The 18,696-nt window shown below is 32.7% G+C and overlaps 2 pseudogenes; both read right to left on the bottom strand.

Moving 5' to 3' along the window:
* Positions 1 to 11,551: 11,551 nt before the first annotated feature.
* Positions 11,552 to 18,115, bottom strand: LOC132637806 (uncharacterized; annotated as a pseudogene).
* Positions 14,144 to 15,524, bottom strand: LOC132636884 (probable LRR receptor-like serine/threonine-protein kinase At1g69990; annotated as a pseudogene).
* Positions 18,116 to 18,696: the final 581 nt, after the last annotated feature.

An 18,696-nucleotide genomic window follows, 5' to 3' on the forward strand; every position in this document is an offset into this window, starting at 1 on the left:
TTCCATTAAATCAATTTGCAATCAAGTTGACAAATCTATCAACCCATCAAAGCATTAATGATTTCAGTAGGAGAGTGACAGACAAAACATTATCCATGAGAAAGATCCAAAAGTTGCCTGTTGACATATCATTCATAAGTGAAGATCGATCAAAACCAAGCACGGTGGAGATTAGGACAGGCTGTTCAATAAAATAAAAATGGGGTGAGGTGGAGAAGACAACTTGCGGGAGGGGGTAGTTTAGTTTATTTTGGTTTAACTTGGGAGAAAAACAATTCCACGTAGGCACCACGTAAGAAAATAAAGGTGAGGGACAAGGGATTTAAAGGGCGGAGGGTAAATGTGACCCCAAAATAGAGTACAAGGATAAATATGGCCCTAAAGTTGGATGACAAGAGCAAATATATCAAAAAAGTATAATGAAGGGCGGATATAGCTTATTTATGAGATTACGGGGGCAAATCTGACCCTTTTCCATATATTATATAGCCTAAGCACAATAAACTGCAGAATCTGAATATGATTTAATAGTCCATACAGTATATAACAACATTATCTATTGAGATATGATCAATTAGAAAAAGTATAGGTCTTTGAACATGTAGATATAATTTAATAGTTTTCTCTTATCAAGATATATACAACAATCGAATAAGTGTTTTTTTTTTCTCTCCTCCACGACTTTGGACTTAATTTGGAACATCTCTTAACCAGGGGCGGACCCAGGATTTTGAGTTCGGGGGTGCTGGATCCAGGAATTTTGAGTTCGGGGATGCTCTATTAACTATTTATATCTGTTTCTTTTATATTTTCTATACAGCTATACACTCCGTAACTGGATTTAATGGGTGCCGGAGCACCCAAAAATTCTACATGGGTCCGCCCCTGCTCTTAACTATCAATTGTTTTAAGAAGTTTTGAATTAAAGAACCAAAAATCAAAATATAACTTTTGGAACAAAGGATCTAAGAATCTAATTAAATTCATTGAAGGTACCATGAGTGAAATATCAAGTATTGAAGGTACCATGAATGAAACTCCACGTCAAAGCCAAACTTCACAAAATTCATTCAAAATTTGAGATTGCCAAACAAACTTCCTACAAAAATGTCTGAAGTGTTTGGGACTTTTAGGCCAAATATAAGAAAAGAGTCACTTCTTTTTTTGTCTAACTCACTTCCCTTTTTCTGTGTGAGTTTCGGAAATATCCCCATTGGTAGATCCGAGATCTACATCTATGAATTGAAAGGTCCGAATGATCAACTCTGCAATCAGTTGTTAGAATCAATAGGTCTTCAAATTGTTCATTTAAAAAAATCATACCTTACGTAGCAAACATGCTAATTTCAATTTGATTTATCAATATTAGAATCTAGATGATTAATACTAATTATTCAACAAATTTGATTGATTCATACGAGTTGATTTTCTGTTACGATAAATTGATGAAACAATATCCAGTCCAATGGTTGCTTCAGCGGCTGCGGGAGGCGACAGTGGGGAATTTTCCACAATGGGAGAAAGCCTAACCGAGCAATGTCGTGTGGAGGTAGAAGGCCCACGGGTCGTGAACTTCTTTTCCCAGAGAAGAAGCAATGACGGTATCTGGGGAATAAGCATCGGCTAACTCTGTGTCTCGACACTTCAGCCATATGTGGCTAAAATGAATGCAAAAATGCATGAGTATCTCAAACATATGTGGCTGAAGATCAGTTACGCCAACATATACACAATTTTTGCAACTTCAGACACAGATCGTTGCAACTTCTGTCCTATATATTTGAAGTTGTCCCAGAAGTGATAAACTTGTAAAAATAAAAAATAAACTTTGGCTATAACTCAAATAATGATCCCAAAATGGATCCACTTTCCCGCGGGCAATTTGCAGGATTTCCCCTCGCTGGAGGTGGTCTTTAATTTTTACCCCTCAGAATGGTGGTCTTTAAATTCTGCCCTTCAAGCAGAATTTCAGCCAGTGCAAATTCTGCCTGTGCCCATGCAAATTCTGCCTTAAGGCCCAAATAGGCAGAATTTTGATTTTGCAACCTCTGTCTCGCGAAAATTCTGCCTTGTGATTTTTTTTTTTACTAAGCTGGGGTTTGAACCCATAACCTCAGGGTGTTAGGCGATGGACAATACTTAAAGACCACCAATTTGAAGGGCAAAAATTAAAGAGCACCCCAAATGAAGGGCAATCCGCGCAAAAAAAACCTTTCCCGCTAATACCTGGCCCAATGAAAATTCCCAAAGTCCGAGGTCTTCGGTAAGTTGATATTTGAGATTGGGCCATTTTCCTTCATAGATTTTCAGTCCAACAGGTCAATTTTTCATCATAGTAATTTTTTTTTTAAAACTAAAACAAAGAATTTAAGATTCAGAAAGAGAGAAACAAATGAGAGGAATACAATGCATCTCGTCATCACCTTTTACATGCAAGAAGATAATGATTGATAAGTAAAAACAGCAAGGGATTCCAAATAGTAATCATATTTGACAAACAGTAAAAGTGAAGGGTATTTTATTTTCCTCTTTGATTTAACCATAAATTTTAGGGAAAATGACCTAATAATACTACTTAAGGCTATAAATTACAAAACATAAGGATACTTTTTCTTATTTACAAAATATAACAATTTAATTACTAAACATACCAGATTTGAGATTAATGTGTCTTTCCATGATTTTGGGCCCCTTTTTAGGAACATAATCTGGATTTTAATTTTTGACTTAGCATAGTACCATATTTTTTTTTTTTTTTTAAGATTAGTATAGTATGATTCAGTTTCTACTTTCAAAGTCTTTATCAAAAAAGATTTTTCTCTCTCTCTTCCCCTCATCATCATCAAAAAGATTTTTTTTCTCTCTCTATTCCCCTCATCTTTTCAATCTCTCTAACTTCTTCTCTGGAGCAGTTCAAATACACCATTACTCAAACTCAAATTTCATATTTTTCCTAATAGCAAACGTTTTCATATTCATGACAAACAAGTATTTATTCTTCAATTGGTGTTTTATGGTCAAAATGATTGGTATGATAGAAAATGATATGTTTCATTTTTATTTTTGGGTTTATTATTTTGGGTATGAATATTATTTTGAGTATGAATAAAAAGTGTATGAAAATGGTTTGTTTTATTTTTATTTTTGGGTTTATTATTTTGGGTATGAATATTGTATAATTTAGGTATATTTTAGTATTTTCATTTTTATTTTTTGTTCTCACTATTTTGTGTATGAATATTGTATGAATTTTGGTATGATTTTTTTTTTTTTTTTTTTTTATAGAAAATGGTATGTTTCATTTTTATTTTTGGGTTTATTATTTTGGGTATGAATATTTGTATAATTTGGGTATGAATTTTGTATAGAAAATGGTATGTTTCATTTTTATTTTTGAGTTTATTATTTTGTGCTTAATGTTGAGAAAAAACAGTACATTGTGCTTAATGTTGAGAAAAGACATGATTTTTGTGAATTTTGACTTCCAAATTTTGAAACGGTTGTCATATAAGATGTAATTTTGAGAAATAGGTCTATTTGAAAAATCTCAAATTGCTAATTAAATAGTCAAAGTTGTTTGGGGTGTGAATATGTTACCAGCATATCCATAATTAGGATACTTATTTTGGCATGTTATGACTTACAGTTGTTTAATGGAACAAAAAGTTTGGTGTGATTCAGTGCCAACTAAATACTCATATTCAGCAATTGTAAGTCATTTTGGCATGTTATGACTTACTGTTACGTGATTTATGGGTTATGCTTTACTGCATATTAATTTTTTTTTTACTGTATTTGGTATTTTGTATAGGTTTTGTAAGTTTTCTAATGTTAGGTTTTGCAAACTTAAAAGTATCGTTATGTTTTGTAAATACACCCTCTATCTATGTATATATATGTTTTTCTCCCAAAATTTTATGCATGATAAGATAATGATTTTGAGCACTACTCAACCTCAAAAAACTAGATTAAGTCAAAATTGTCTAAAATCATATAAGGAGCTAAATTAAACTACCAATGTGGGCTAATTTTGTTAGTAAAATAGAGAACAATCAGTTACAAGGAAAACAAGAAAACAAATTATGAAACCACCCAGAAGGATATTAGCTTTTGTGTAGAAGAGAAGTCGGGTGTTTTCAAGAAATCTGTAAACCTCGTTTTATAGGTAAATGAAAATAGAATCAACAATTTCGGATATGCCCAAAACATCAAAATATAATATTTTGAGAAAACAAATCTGTAAACCTCGTTTTATAGGTAGATGTAAATAGAGTCAACAATTTCGGAGACCCATCTCTTGTTTTAGCACATTTACTAACCCAAGAACACACAATTCAATATAAGGAGGAAAGAAAGACTTTCTCTACCTATGTGGGACATTTGCACTTTATAGAGGAGAAAAAATGAGTAAGGAAAAAAGGAACCACAAAGAACCTTTGACTTTGTATTACTGATAAAGAATTGACTAGAATAGTAATACATAACTCGCACAATCCCCCACTATGCAACAGGTGCATAAGCACATCTGAAGCAGGTCTTTGTTCAAAATTTACATATGTATAACTAAATTTATTTTTATTAAAGAAACAAATGAGTTTTACTTCTTCGTACAATATTTATCACTACGTTCGCGAAAAGGAATTTCTATCGCATTTAGAGGTCGTTTGGTACACGGAATATGATAGATAAGGATATTTGGTACACGGGATAGGATAGATAAGAATATCCCATAAGATTATTTTACTCAACCTTCTATAGTAATCTTTCTATTTTAGTACAAATGGTGAATAAAATAATTTCAATTAATACTCATAATCAAACATAATCCCGCATCTTATCCTGAGATTATTATACTTATCACACCACCCAAACGGCCTTTTAGTGTCAGCAAATTCTCGTTATTTTCACATTAACATTAACACATTCTCAACTTTTGACTTGATAACCGAAAAAATAAACAAAAAACGTGTGTCATTTCCTTATTTAAAATTTTAAGTGATGATATTTCTTGGCATGGTCCAAACTCCAAAGTCAGCAAATCAGGGAAATCATGTGAAAACATTAGAGTAGTACCAAACAGCAGGACCAAAAATAAAAAAAATAGTACCCAAGCCATATAAATATATTTTTTGAGAGAGAGAACTGACAAAGGAAACACTATAATCAATAATGGCTACAAGCACGAAAAAAAAAATTAAAGCACGAAATCACACGAATTAACAATCACGAAAGGAAGCTCATTACAGAACACAGGATGAGCAAATCAATCTCATGTGCGGACTTAATTAGTCTCCAATCAAAGACGTGATTTAGTGTATTATAAAATACAATAATTTATTCGTTTCATTTTATATAACAGTATTTGAATGTACTTTTGGCATATATTAAAAGTTTCTTTAAGACTTATGATGTTAATCGTATCATTGTAGTGGCGTACAATCAAGGAAAGGCGTCCAACTGAGTCTCCTTATTTCATTGAAAAATCAACAACAATAACATACCCTGTATAATTTCACAAAGTGAGATCTGGGAAAGAAGGATAGAGTGTACGCAGACCTTATGAGTGTACACAGACATTATCCCTATCATAATGCATAAATAGTGCAAAAAGTAATTCATATATATATATAGAGAGAGATACTTTTGGATCCCCTTGATATAAGAAAAGTTTTCATCATAGTCAAAGGTTGTTCAAGAACTGCTTTACATCATTGTAAGTTCAATTTTTTTAATTTTATCATTAAAATTCCCGACTCCAATGCTATTATGACATTTCTATATAAAATAAAATGAAACAAAGGGAGTAAACAGAATAATGAACTACAACGGAGATGGGTTGGTGGAAGTGTAAATCTCGACATGATATATAGTACTACCTCTGCCTAATTTATGTTTCACAGTTGAAATTTCGAGAGTCAAACAGTTTAATTTTGATCGTGAATTTGGGCATGATATCTTTAAGTTTTTTAAAATAAAATTTACATATTTAGAAACTACGTAAAAAGTATTACAAGTCACAATCAGTGTTTTAAAAGGCGGGAGCGTAAGGCGGGGCGTTTTACATATGCCTCGACGAGGTGTAAGCCTCGAGGCACGGGGCGTAAGCCCCATGGGTATTTAATTTTTAGTATTTCTTAAAATAATATAATTACAATAAATATTTTTAAATAGGTAAAATTACATAAAAAATAAAAGATAACTGTAAATAAATGAAATATATATATATATATATATGTATGTATGTATGTATGTATATGTGTGTGTGTGTGTGTGAGCGCGTGCGCGCGCTTGATCCTCACAAAAAAAATGATCAAAGCAATCCATTATACACCGCTTATAACTTATAATTATATATAACATAATTTTACAAGTATAAACAATACAATGAAATAAAAGCTATTATGAAATGCAAAACAATTCTAACATTTTAACTTTCAAACACGGAAAAAAACACAGTTTCTTAAAACACTATTACTATCATACTATTCATTTTATCTCCCTATAAGCAAATAATCAATAAAATTTATCAATATTACAATTAAAACATAACTTCTTCATGTACAAAAAATAAAATTATATGATAATTCTGATACATAGGACTTATGACCAATGACAAGTGAAAATGTACAATTCCGCTATGTGTTTTTTAAAAAAAAATTAAGTGATATTCACCCTCACGACGTTCTCAAATAGTAAATATCCAATACTACGACTTGTTATATGAGTTACACCCAATCTTCTATTTCTATAGATGAAAAACTATTAAGTATCATTATTTTATTAAACAATTATGAGGGTGAATGATTTTAATTAAGGAATTTAAAATATAATTTGTGTAAGAACTGTTAGGCGAGCCCTGGGCGTTGGGCGTTAGGCGTGTTTAGGGCGTACAATTGGGCGCTTAGGGCGTAAGCCTCATAGGAACTAAGCCCCGCACGTTAGCCCCAGGGCGTTTTGCCACTGCCCTGCCCCGAGGCGAGTCCCGGGGCGAGTCCTGACACTGCCTTTTAAAATAATGGTCACAATAGTTGACAATTTAAAATATTTAAAAGATGTTTGAAAAATTTACGATCAAAGAAAGACTTATTTGAATCTCAAAATTCGAAAAGTGCCACAGATATTGAGACGGAGGAAGTAATATGTTTTTTCCTAACATGTTATATGCTTATCACTATTTTCCCTTGTCCTTATTTTCACATCATTTTATCGTTTCTACTTTCAACGAAAGGTCTGCACTTTGTCCTCTTCTGAGGATAAAATTAAGGTGTAATCTTACCTTAATTTGTCAATTAACTAAGACTGAGTTGATGTAGTTGGTATAATTATTTGTCACGAGTAATTTGTTCTGCATAGGTAGTTGTAAGGAGCGTAGGATATGAAATGTGAAACATGTTTTCATTATATTTTCTCTCTCTATGTATTTGTGATACAACAATAACATACTTAGTGTTATTCCACAAGTAGAGTGTAGAGAGAATGGTGTGTACGCAGCTTTACTCTACTTGTGAAAATAGAGAAGATTTTTTATAGACCCTCGACAGTTTCACACAAGTGAGATTAAAGAAACGTGCCTTAAATGTTGATCTTCAAAAGTAAAATTGAATAAAAGCGAATGATGTTTCAAATATGAACAAGAGAAATCGCTTTTCCCGTTTAAGCAATTAATCAATTTTCTAATTTCAAGGTAACGACATATTTAAAAAGATCTTAAATACTTTTTCAAATGTTTTCTATAATAATTATCTAACACACGAGAAAGTATGTTATGAAGTCAAAAATTTACTGTTACTGTTTGTTTTTGACAGTTGCGTATCATTTAGTTGACGTATCTTTTTGGGTCCAATTTCTCTCCTTTACTAAACGGCCTATGCCGCGCAAGGGCCCAACGCTTTAGATTATAATGCATTTATATATATATATATATATATATTATATTCAAAACATGATTAATATAACATTGTAGTTTGTGCTCCGTATCTAAAATTTTATTATATTAATGTTTGCTATGAACACAAAATCGGCAAATTTATTAATATTTTTTAAAAGAGAAGACTTGTTTAAAAGGAAACTATTTTCTTCTCTTTGAGATAAAACAATAGCAATATTTAAGCATCAGTTGATACTTTTAATTTTAATTCGATTAATTTAAAGGTGTAAAATACTTATTATTTTTTTATCAAATTTTGATTTGGACAATTCTGATTCAAATTATTAAATTAATTTTACATGTTTAAAACAAAACAAAGTAGAAATTGATTTTTTATTTAAACGAAGAAATACTATTTTTTAATTTTTAGTAAATATTCTCGGTTTAGCTCATTTTACTTGTCATGTTGTCTTTTGCATGGTTTTTTAGGAAAACGTCGATTAGAATTATAATTTGACTAATTTACCTTATTCATTATTTGATCTGCATTTGATATATTTTTTTTACGACATTAATTTCTTTTCACATTTATTAGAGTAAGAATAAAAATAAAAAGTAATTAAATTCTATCTTATTTTAAAATATAAATATTTTAAGTATATTTATTTTAGTAAACATAACAAATAAATGACATGGCGGAATAGCAAATACAACAGTTTAATATCTAGATTAGATCTCAGGCTAATATAAAAAAAGAAAGAACATTGTATGGTTTGACTACTTAACCTTTTGAAGAAAAGCAATTTCATGGATTGACACGCACGTGGTAATGAATTCATCATTATTGACTTAATGAGATACATTGGAAATTACATGAATATTATTTGATTTTTTAATAGGGGGTGCACTTTTGTTTTTGGACATTATTAATTTGCACTATTTTTATGCATATATATATACTATGTTCAAAACACGATTACTATAACATTGTAGTTTGTGCTCCGTATCTAAAACTTTATTATATTAGTGTTTGCTACGAATATAAAGTCTGCATTTTATTTTTTTAAATTATATTTTTTTTAATATGGGGTTCACTTTTTTTTTTTGGATATTGCTTGATTTTGATAATATGGGGTCCACTTTTTTTTTCCCATGAGTTTGGAGATGGTGAGTTCTATTTTTTTTCTTGCTTTTTTTTATTACTTGGTGTTATTTAGTATGGGCCCCACCTCGTCTGCACTTATTTTTTACATTGTTTGTTTTTTTAATATGGGATTCACTTTTTTTTTTATATTGCTTGATTTTGTCAATATGAGATAGTATCTTCAAAACACGATTAATATAACATTGTAGTTTGTGCTTCGTATCTAAAACTTTATTATATTAGTGTTTGCTACGAATACAAAGTCTGTACTCTTTTTTTTGACATTATTTGTTTTTTTAATATGAGATTCACTTTTTTTTTATATTGCTTGATTTTGTTAATATGGAGTCCACCTTTTTTTTCCCCGTGAGTTTGGAGATGGTGGGTTCCACTTTATTTACTTCTTTTTTAAAAAAAAAAAAAAAATTGGTTGGTGTTTTTTTATTTTTTAATATTGGTTGGTGTTTAATATGGGGACCACATGTTTTTTAAATGCTTAATTGGTTGGTGTTTTTTTGAATTTTTTAATATTGGTTGGTGTTTAATATGGGGACCACACTTTTTTTTTTAAAGTATTTTAAGTATGTTGCTGTACAATAATTTCATTTGCTCTCACTAATGAGTTGATACGCATGTGGCAATAAATCCATCATTATTGATTTAATTGTTTGATTTTCTAAGCACTTTTGTATTTGAAGTATGTTGCTGTACAATAATTCCATTTGCTCCCTCTAATGGGTTGATACGCATGTGGCAATGAATCCATCAGGCTATATGGGCCCACAATTTTTTTTCAAAAATTGGAAAACGGATATATATATATAAGTATTTTAAGTATGTTGCTGTACAATAATTTCATTTGCTCCCACTAATGAGTTGATACGCGTGTGGCAATAAATCCATCATTATTGATTTAATTGTTTGATTTTCTAAGCATTTTTGTATTTTAAGTATGTTGCTATACAATAATTTCATTTGCTTCCTCTAATGGGTTGATACGCATGTGGCAATGAATCCATCATTATTGATTTAATTGTTTGATTTTCTAAGCAGTTTTTTTTAACATTGTTTGTTTTTTTAATATGGAATTAACTTTTTTTTTTAATATTGCTTGATTTTATTAATATGGGATCCACTTTTTTTTTCCCGTGAGTTTGAATGTGGTGGGTTTCACTTTTTTTTTTTTTTATTACTGGTTGGTATTTAATATGGGGCCCATAATTTAAAAAAAAAATATTAATAGTTGTTTAAAATATATGAGCTACAATTTTTTTTTTTAAATATTAGTAATTGTTTAAAATATGTAGGCTCATAATTTTTTTTGAGCCCACAAACGGACGATGAAAAAGTGGTGGGTGGACGATGAAAAAGTGCCCACTCACTCTTCTAAATAGTTAGAATAGAATTAGAATATTAAGAAAACGAAAACGTGATTGTTGACGTGGCATAACATGACAAGACGTGGGATATCTTTTGGATATGTCTTAATCTGAGGAACATGTCACGATTAGGATCCAACCACGTGAAAACGTGATATCGACACAAACAGTACAATTGCCGACACTCGGTAGTTGTTGAGTCATGCAAAGGGATATTTCCGTGGTGCTCTGTTGAATAATTCAAAAAGGTAAAGAAGATCTCTTGTGATCAATACTAGAAATGCTTTCTAATTCATTTTACGATGGATGTCATGGGAAATATCTATTACCACACTCAACTCAAGTAAGAAAAAACCAACTCTAAACTTTGCAATCTACAGAATACTCGTGCAAAGCGAGAAATGCATGTAATGAACAATCTCCTTCAAGTAATTAATGGTAAGTATTATTACATGTTTAATACCAGAAGTTTCAAAATTCTCACAACCATAATTCCCCTATCAATCAAATAAAATTACATAAATTGAAACAGAAGAAGTAAATCTTTACCAAGACTTGAAGCATGACCAATAGTGCAACGAGTATTAAATTTACTCCCTCCAGTTCTTTTTAAATACCTTGGCCATTTGATTACATTGCCTTTTAATATTTCCTTGTGTTACACTTCGACCACTACAAAAAAAATTGGTTTTAGCGACGGACGAAATCCATCGGTAAACAGCATATATCCGTTGCTAAACCAATATAGCTACAGAATAATGACGGAATTGAATCCGTCGGTAAAATCCTCGTAGCTAGCAATCTGCCGACAAAAAAATGAATTCGTAGCTGGATTAACGATGGATTGGCGATAGATTTTATCTGTTGCCAATATGAGCGACGGATGAAATCCGTCACGATGTTAATAATTTCCGTCGCTAATTCTATGAGTCATTTCGTCGTTTCTTCTGATTGGCGACCAATAGTTTCTGTCACTAATTCCGTAGCCAATTCTTTTAATACACATTTCTGCATTCCTTTTGGCGACGAAAATAATTAGTCGCAACATTTGAAATCTGTCGCAATTTTTTTTTTATTTTTTTTATTTTATATAATATTTTAAATACACTTGTCCAAGCATATATTAGATACTCATATAATAACTTAATTAATAGAAACTAATATTCTACAAGGTCCAAAATACATTGCAGAATGCAAATCAAGTTTGAAGCATCCACAACGATAATATCCAAACCAAAAAATCCAAAATCATATGCAACAACCATAAAGTCCAAACGACAAAAATAACAACCATAAAGGCCAGACCACAAAACTAACTAATGAGAAACTGGAGAGCCACGATCATCATAAGAAACCGATGCATGAACTTGATCAATGTTGGTAGTAGCTAGAGCTGGAACTATAGGTGCCATAGATGATGGATGGTCGTTAGGAGTGTCCGTCTGAGAAGAGACTGAAGGATTCAATCCACGTATCCGCTCAACAATAATAGGAAGCAAGCGATCAGTCAGTGCAAGAATCATGCTATCAATCAGTGCAGGAATTAATCGCGTTACTAACTCATCCAAATTTTTCGTCGCTGCCGGTTGAGCATTCGGAGGTGGTACTGAGGATGTAGCATCAGATGCAGAAGAAGGACGAAGATTCGGCCCATAATATACGTGTGCTTGAGATCCAAGACCATATATTCTTCTTTTCTTTACCCCTCCTACGACTTCGTAATAGGCTTGACATTGATTAACTTCAGATTGAGTCTGTGACTAATTTTTTAGTATTTCTTGAAATTTTCCTGTAAAAGAGAGTGATAATTAGTTAAACTCATTTCACTAACAGTAAGCACATGTACAAGAACCATTAAAGACAACAAGACTAATGCCCTGAAAGCTTCAATACAATTCAAGAGATCTCTGTGTCACTGAAGGAAGCAAACAAAGCTTCTTCCTTTTTTTTTTTAAAGCTTTGATAAGTTCAGAGAACAATTCAAAAGCTGAACATCAACAATATAGCCAAATTGGTGCTTTCTAAACTAACCACCACGAATTAAACAAAACAGTTATTAAAGTGAAAATACCTAAATGAAACACCAACAGTATTCTCAAAACATACATCAATTAACTTATCTATAAAATAAATAATTTGCTCCTAGAAAAAACAATAAATGATGTTTCATCTTAACACACACCCACACAATAAACAGTTATGCTTTTCTTTATTACCTCATAAAAAGAACTGGCATGTGCATCTGGCACAAGAAACTGCCTTTCAAAATTTTCCTGTTTTATGATGAGAGTTCTTCTGGATAGGGTGGCTACTGATATTGCAGTTAAAAGGTTTGGAGTGAATTTATCTTCCATCTGTAGCTGCTGTACTACTAATCACTATGAGGAGACTATTTACCACCTGTTTAGTTGTGGTTATATTGCTAATCAAGTTTGGACTTTCTGTTGCAATTCATGTGGAATTAATTTGATCCATGGACAAGTTAGACAAAAAGCTATGAAGTGGTGGTTGGCAAAGCCTAAAAATGAGGTTCATAAAACCATTTTACAATGCTTACCAACTATCATATGCTGGCAAATATGGAAAAGCAGGTGCACTGCCAGGTTTGATAACAAAACTATGTCTCATTAGTTCATTATCCAGCAAGTGACCAAGATGATCACTATGATCATTCATTTACAATCACTATGATCATTCATTTACAGTTCCCTGACCTGCAACTACCTGGTCTCTGGCATGATCGTTATAGAGCAGTAGAGAATTTATCCCTGCTATCCAATCCCCACCTCTTTTTTGGCATAAACCTCATATGGGATGGGTTAAACTTAATGTGGATGGATGCAGTAAAGGTAATCCTGGTTCTACAGGTGGTGGTGGCCTAATTAGAGATCGCAATGGAGTTTTCGTATGTGCTTTTGCTGAATTCTATAGTGATTGTAGCAATAATGTGGCTGAAGCTAATGCCATGCTTAGGGGCATCATTCTGTGTATTAGCAAAGGCCTTACTAATGTTGTTGTTGAATTTGACTCTATGATTGTTTTGAACTTGATTAAAAGGGTCAAAAAACCTCCATGGAAACTTAGTCAGGTTATTGCTCAAGTACTGGAACTGATCAAGGAGGATAACTTCAATTTTTGCCACACCCTAAGAGAAGGCAACAACTCTGCTGATAGTCTTGCTAACTTTGGAGAAAAATCCAAGACAGTTTCTTTGTTCAATGAGGCTATTTCATTACCATCAAATGTTAAAGCCTCAATGAAGTTAGAACTAGATGGGATTCCTAACTTTAGATTTAGACAGAAGAAGAACAAATATGTTATCATTGATAGAAGATAACCATAGTTCTCATATTCTTACTATTTTGTACATATTATCCTTCTGTGGTGTTACAAGGATTCAACAGATGTGCAGCCTATCTATGATCATACTTAGATACTTTTGTGTTATCTTTCATCATAGGCTGATCACACCCAACTCTCATATTGTTTTGGAGGCCAAGGTTTATATCCTCCTCCTTGTAATTATGACCTTTGGTAAATATACAGGTTGGAGTCATGCCTTAACTCCTCCATCAGAAGGATGGAACCTTATAAATAAAAATAAATAAAAAAAGATATCACTCGGTGAAGATGTAAAAATAATCTCGAAGAAACAATTTTGTATAAGCAGCACAATTTCAACTCTGCTAAGTGCTTGTTTCAATGAGCTTCACTTTCAACCAACACTCCCACTCCATCTAGGACTCCTTTCCCTTCACCTCACTCACTTTTTTCTGGTTCACTGTTCACTTAGACACTGTTTAACTAAATTGCAAAGCAAGCTCGTGGGCTAGTAAAAAGAAAATCACTTTCTAAATAATGAGATATAAATGTTCTCCAAGAAAGTCCTCTAGCTGCACCAGCAGCAATCCTAAGCCTTGTTGGCCAAACGAGCTCGAAATCACCATTCCTAACACCAATACTAAGATTACCATGTAAAAGGGAATACAAACTTCCATTCTGCATATGCTTATACACCAAAAGCCTTTCAGTATCAACTACACAAAAACCTAATAAAGGCACTAAATTCAGGTGCCTAAGTTGCCCCAACTGATTCATCTCGGACCGAAACTGTTTTTCGCTTATCTTACAACTACTCAACCTTTTAATAGCTAATGCAGATCCGTCAGGCAACATAGCTCTATAAGAAACACCATTCCTAGTTGAAATTACAAGATTTCTACTATCAAAAGAATTAGTACCTGCTAATAAATCATTAAGCTTAATCTTGTTAATAGGTTTTTGAAACAATGTAAACTGAACAAGCTTAAAAGCTTCAAATTTTCAACCCAATCACTATTATTATTTCTAATACCTTTACCATCACCAAGCTCTCTATCTTCCTAGTTTGGCTGAACCAAAAACCATCTCTAAATCCCAAATCCAAGAATTAAAGATCCTAAAGCACTAACAACACCAATAGCTATAATAATAACAAAACTCTTATTACTCAACTTGCTACATTTATTTCCAAGTGGAGTCCCACAAAGTCCATTATTCCTTTCAAAATAATCTTTCAAGAACCGGTCTAAATCATCAGGAATTGAATAAAAAAGACCATTATTTGACACACCGAACCATTTCAACCAGTCCAACCTGCCAATCTCAAATGGTATTGATCCAGCAAGTTTGCTGTCATTTAGCAAAAGGGTATTCAAGAATTTGTAGTTAATAAACTCAAGTGGTATAAAACCAGTAAAAGAGTTACCGGAAAGATCAAGATTAACTAAATAAGGTAACCAAGAACAAATTTGAGCAGGTAGTGCACCTGAAAGTGAGTTCCTAGAAAGATCAAATGATTGAAGTGAACTACAAAACTGAAGATCAGGTGGTAGTGAACCGGATAAAGACATAGAAGTAAGTTGAAGTGAAATGAGCCTACTTTGAGAAAACAACAGCAAAGTTGTTGATTAACTCTGCTAAAGGAATATAAGTGTTTAGAAAACATATTTGTTAACACAAAAAAACTGAACTGAAATTAGACAGTACATGACTGTAAATCTGCCACTTTATATAATGGTAGTGCTAATCTTGGATTAGATAGCTTTGGAAATGGTTGTGTAGTTGAGTTGATATTTAACTGTTCCCCTTCCATCTAGTATGTTAAAAACTTACTCATACCCAGTGTTTAACCAAGCCCTATCAAGACTTATTTGGTGTTTAAATTAAACTAATGGATGCATACGGGGTTTGTTTTACACATTTTTGTTATGGTTAAGTATTTACCCACCTAGTACTGTGTCTTAATTTTTGGCATGGCTTTTACTCTTGGTTTTCTTATAAGCATCATTTATATATGTAGTTAATGTTTCCCGCTATGTTTAAGATAGTATCTTTAAGTAGCTTTGAGGAGAATCCATCTTTTAAATATTTTTGCCTTGTGTGCAGGGATTAAGTGAGCAGACTGTGAAGGTTCTGCACATAATGGAAGCCGATGGAATGGAACCAAACCTTATAATGCTAAATATGCTGATGGGAATAAACAAAGAAACTTCCCATAAAAGATTATAGAATGTTGGACTCACATGCACGATTCGGGCTCGCTCACCAACAAAAGATTTTCCATCATGACTGTGTGTATGGACGTGCAAATGTACCTCACTTGGTGTTGGATATCGACCCTTTTTAATAGCCTATACAAGAAAAAATATACATAGTTTAGTAACTTCCAAAACCAACAAAAACAACAACCAATCTCACAGTAGAGAATATAGTTTGACATATTCATTTTACATATGCAGAGTCCATATGAGAATATGTTCATGAAAATTTAAAAACTAATTGAAGGCAGGAAATCAGTAAAAAGTTATGGTGAAAATGAGAACAAAACTTTAAAAACTAATAGTATTAATTAGTCTGTGGCGGTCCATGAATCCAAATAGTCAATGGATAACTGATCCCGATCCTTATCTTAGAATTTGTTCGCGAATAGGCTATATCGCAAGTTCGATAAACACAATTATAGAATACATGTCTTTCTAATTTGATATATAGGTAACTCCCATAGCCGGCTCATAGTATATTTAAAGAAACATTGAGAATTTAACATGATCAGGAAAAAAGATCAACACAAATGAAAGCTAGTTTCTGTAATGAAGTCATACGTTACGTCCGTTCGGTGGCACCCAATTCTCATACGTTATGTCTGTTACTATACCCAAAATAATGAGTAAATGACTCAATTAATGAGTGAAAATATGCTATTTTTATTGCTTAGCAAATTCTTTTAGTGAGAAAATAAGAGATAAAGGCCAAATAAGAGATAAAGGCCAATTCTTTTATATAATTATATAAATTTTCAGCATTTTCAACCTGCAATTGATGCAGCAGTCTAAATTTTCGAAAAAAACAAATAACTTACAAATCCAAACTTGCCAACATAAAAATACTGCAACTAATAAGGCATTCACCTTCATGATGGCAATTTAGTTAGGCAAAGGCCAAAGCCACAGAATTAACTTATAAGTCTCTTGTGATGCTCTCCGATGGAAATAGAGCCGCCCGTGTGAGTCCCACTGGCAACTGCATCCTCATTGCCACGACGATTCTTTGAAGCTATTTTCGATTTTTCAACAACCTTAGGATCTTCCCTATATTTTCCAACTTTCCCATGTTTCTTTCGGAACATAAACTAGCCGAGTCCCCTCACCTTTTATTGTGCTAACAAAATCACAATACCTTCTCGCTACCTTTCTACACCATTGCTTCCTCACTTCACTATCAATCAAAGAATCCCAATAGAATGCCTTCTGAAATAATTTTATAGAGTAGATTATAACAATAAACTCATCATCTTAGCAGACAAAAATTATAAGACATGAGTTATAAGAAAAGCACCACCATCTGCCACCCAATAAACGGGAAAGTAAATGAACTACAGCTTTCTCTGACAGGTGAAAAGAATGAGATGATGCCCGTGTTGCAAGGAAGTGAGACAGGGGGACTATTAGACATGTTCTTGGTTACTTTCTCTGACAGCTTCGATTAAGAATAAAGCTTTACATCTCATAGTCAAAGTTAAATAAAAAGACTATTTTTCGTTCTAAACACTAACGGTAATTAGTGACAAATGTTTCAGTTATTATACCTTGAATTCTCTGAGATAAAAATCTTTTGTCTCTTGTGAGACACTTTTCCAGTTAACTTCATTAGGCTCAACTTCATTCTTGAAAATCTCAGTTATCATCTTAGAGCATAATCTCGATGGTTCCAACCTAGACAAATTTGAAGACATTATGTGAAGTCTATCATAAAGCAACTACAATATATAAATAATAATGGTGCAAGTAGAAACTAACCCTAAAGGAGAAAGAAAAATAAGTGTCCGCTCCACGTTACTGTTGCTCTCACCTTCACCTATTGCATCACTCTGAGCAAATGAATCTTCACCTATTTCATTTCTCTGAGTAGACGCACCCTCGCCTATTACGTTTCTCTCATTAGGTATTATAGGAGATGATTCGGAAATGGATGGGGTGCTACCATGACCTGATGTTTGAATGGGTGCGTAGTAGTAGGACATGTTTGAACTTGGTCTTGCCCAACTAAGGAATTGGTACCACCTTGTTGAGAACTAATTGTGGGAACGGGAACAATAGGCATGTTACCTCGACCAGCGCTACCTCGACCTCTAATTGAGGTCTTGCTTACACGTTCCATTCTACCTCGACCTTTGCCACGAGCCATATCTACAAGAAAAAAAATAGAGGCAATCATCTTTTAGATAATCAGGATGAGATTAAGCAATTGAAACCACCGAAAACACACAAAAAATGGGCAGTAAATTATTGGTTTTGCACAATAATTATGCTTTTTATTATTGAAATTTGACCAACTTCATGTAACCAAATTCACAGAAACATGTTAGGTTTATGGATCCTCACTTTCTGGATGAAATTTTTATAAGGAATGTTAAAGGATGAATGCCAAGCCGTATATAAAAGGTGATCAGTTAAAATGAAAGAAGTCAAAACTCCACAAAAGGTCCATTTGCAGTAGTAAACTTAGGTTAATACTTTCAATGTTAAAGAAATGAAATCACAGTGGACGCAACTAACAGAAACGAAGTTCTTATAAGCGTAGCTGCAAAAATGAGGAGCTTCTTCTGACTATCAACAGAAAGATAGCCAATGGCATGAGAATGAAAGAGATCACAAGCAAACTGTTTTCTTTAAAGATTACACACAAAAAATAGACAGTAAATTAAATTGTGCAAAACCATAGAATTATTGCTAGATTTTCAGCATAGTAAGCAATGGATATATTAA

This window comes from Lycium barbarum, chromosome 4 (genome assembly GCF_019175385.1).
Source record: "Lycium barbarum isolate Lr01 chromosome 4, ASM1917538v2, whole genome shotgun sequence".
In the NCBI taxonomy this organism is placed as follows: domain Eukaryota; kingdom Viridiplantae; phylum Streptophyta; class Magnoliopsida; order Solanales; family Solanaceae; genus Lycium; species Lycium barbarum.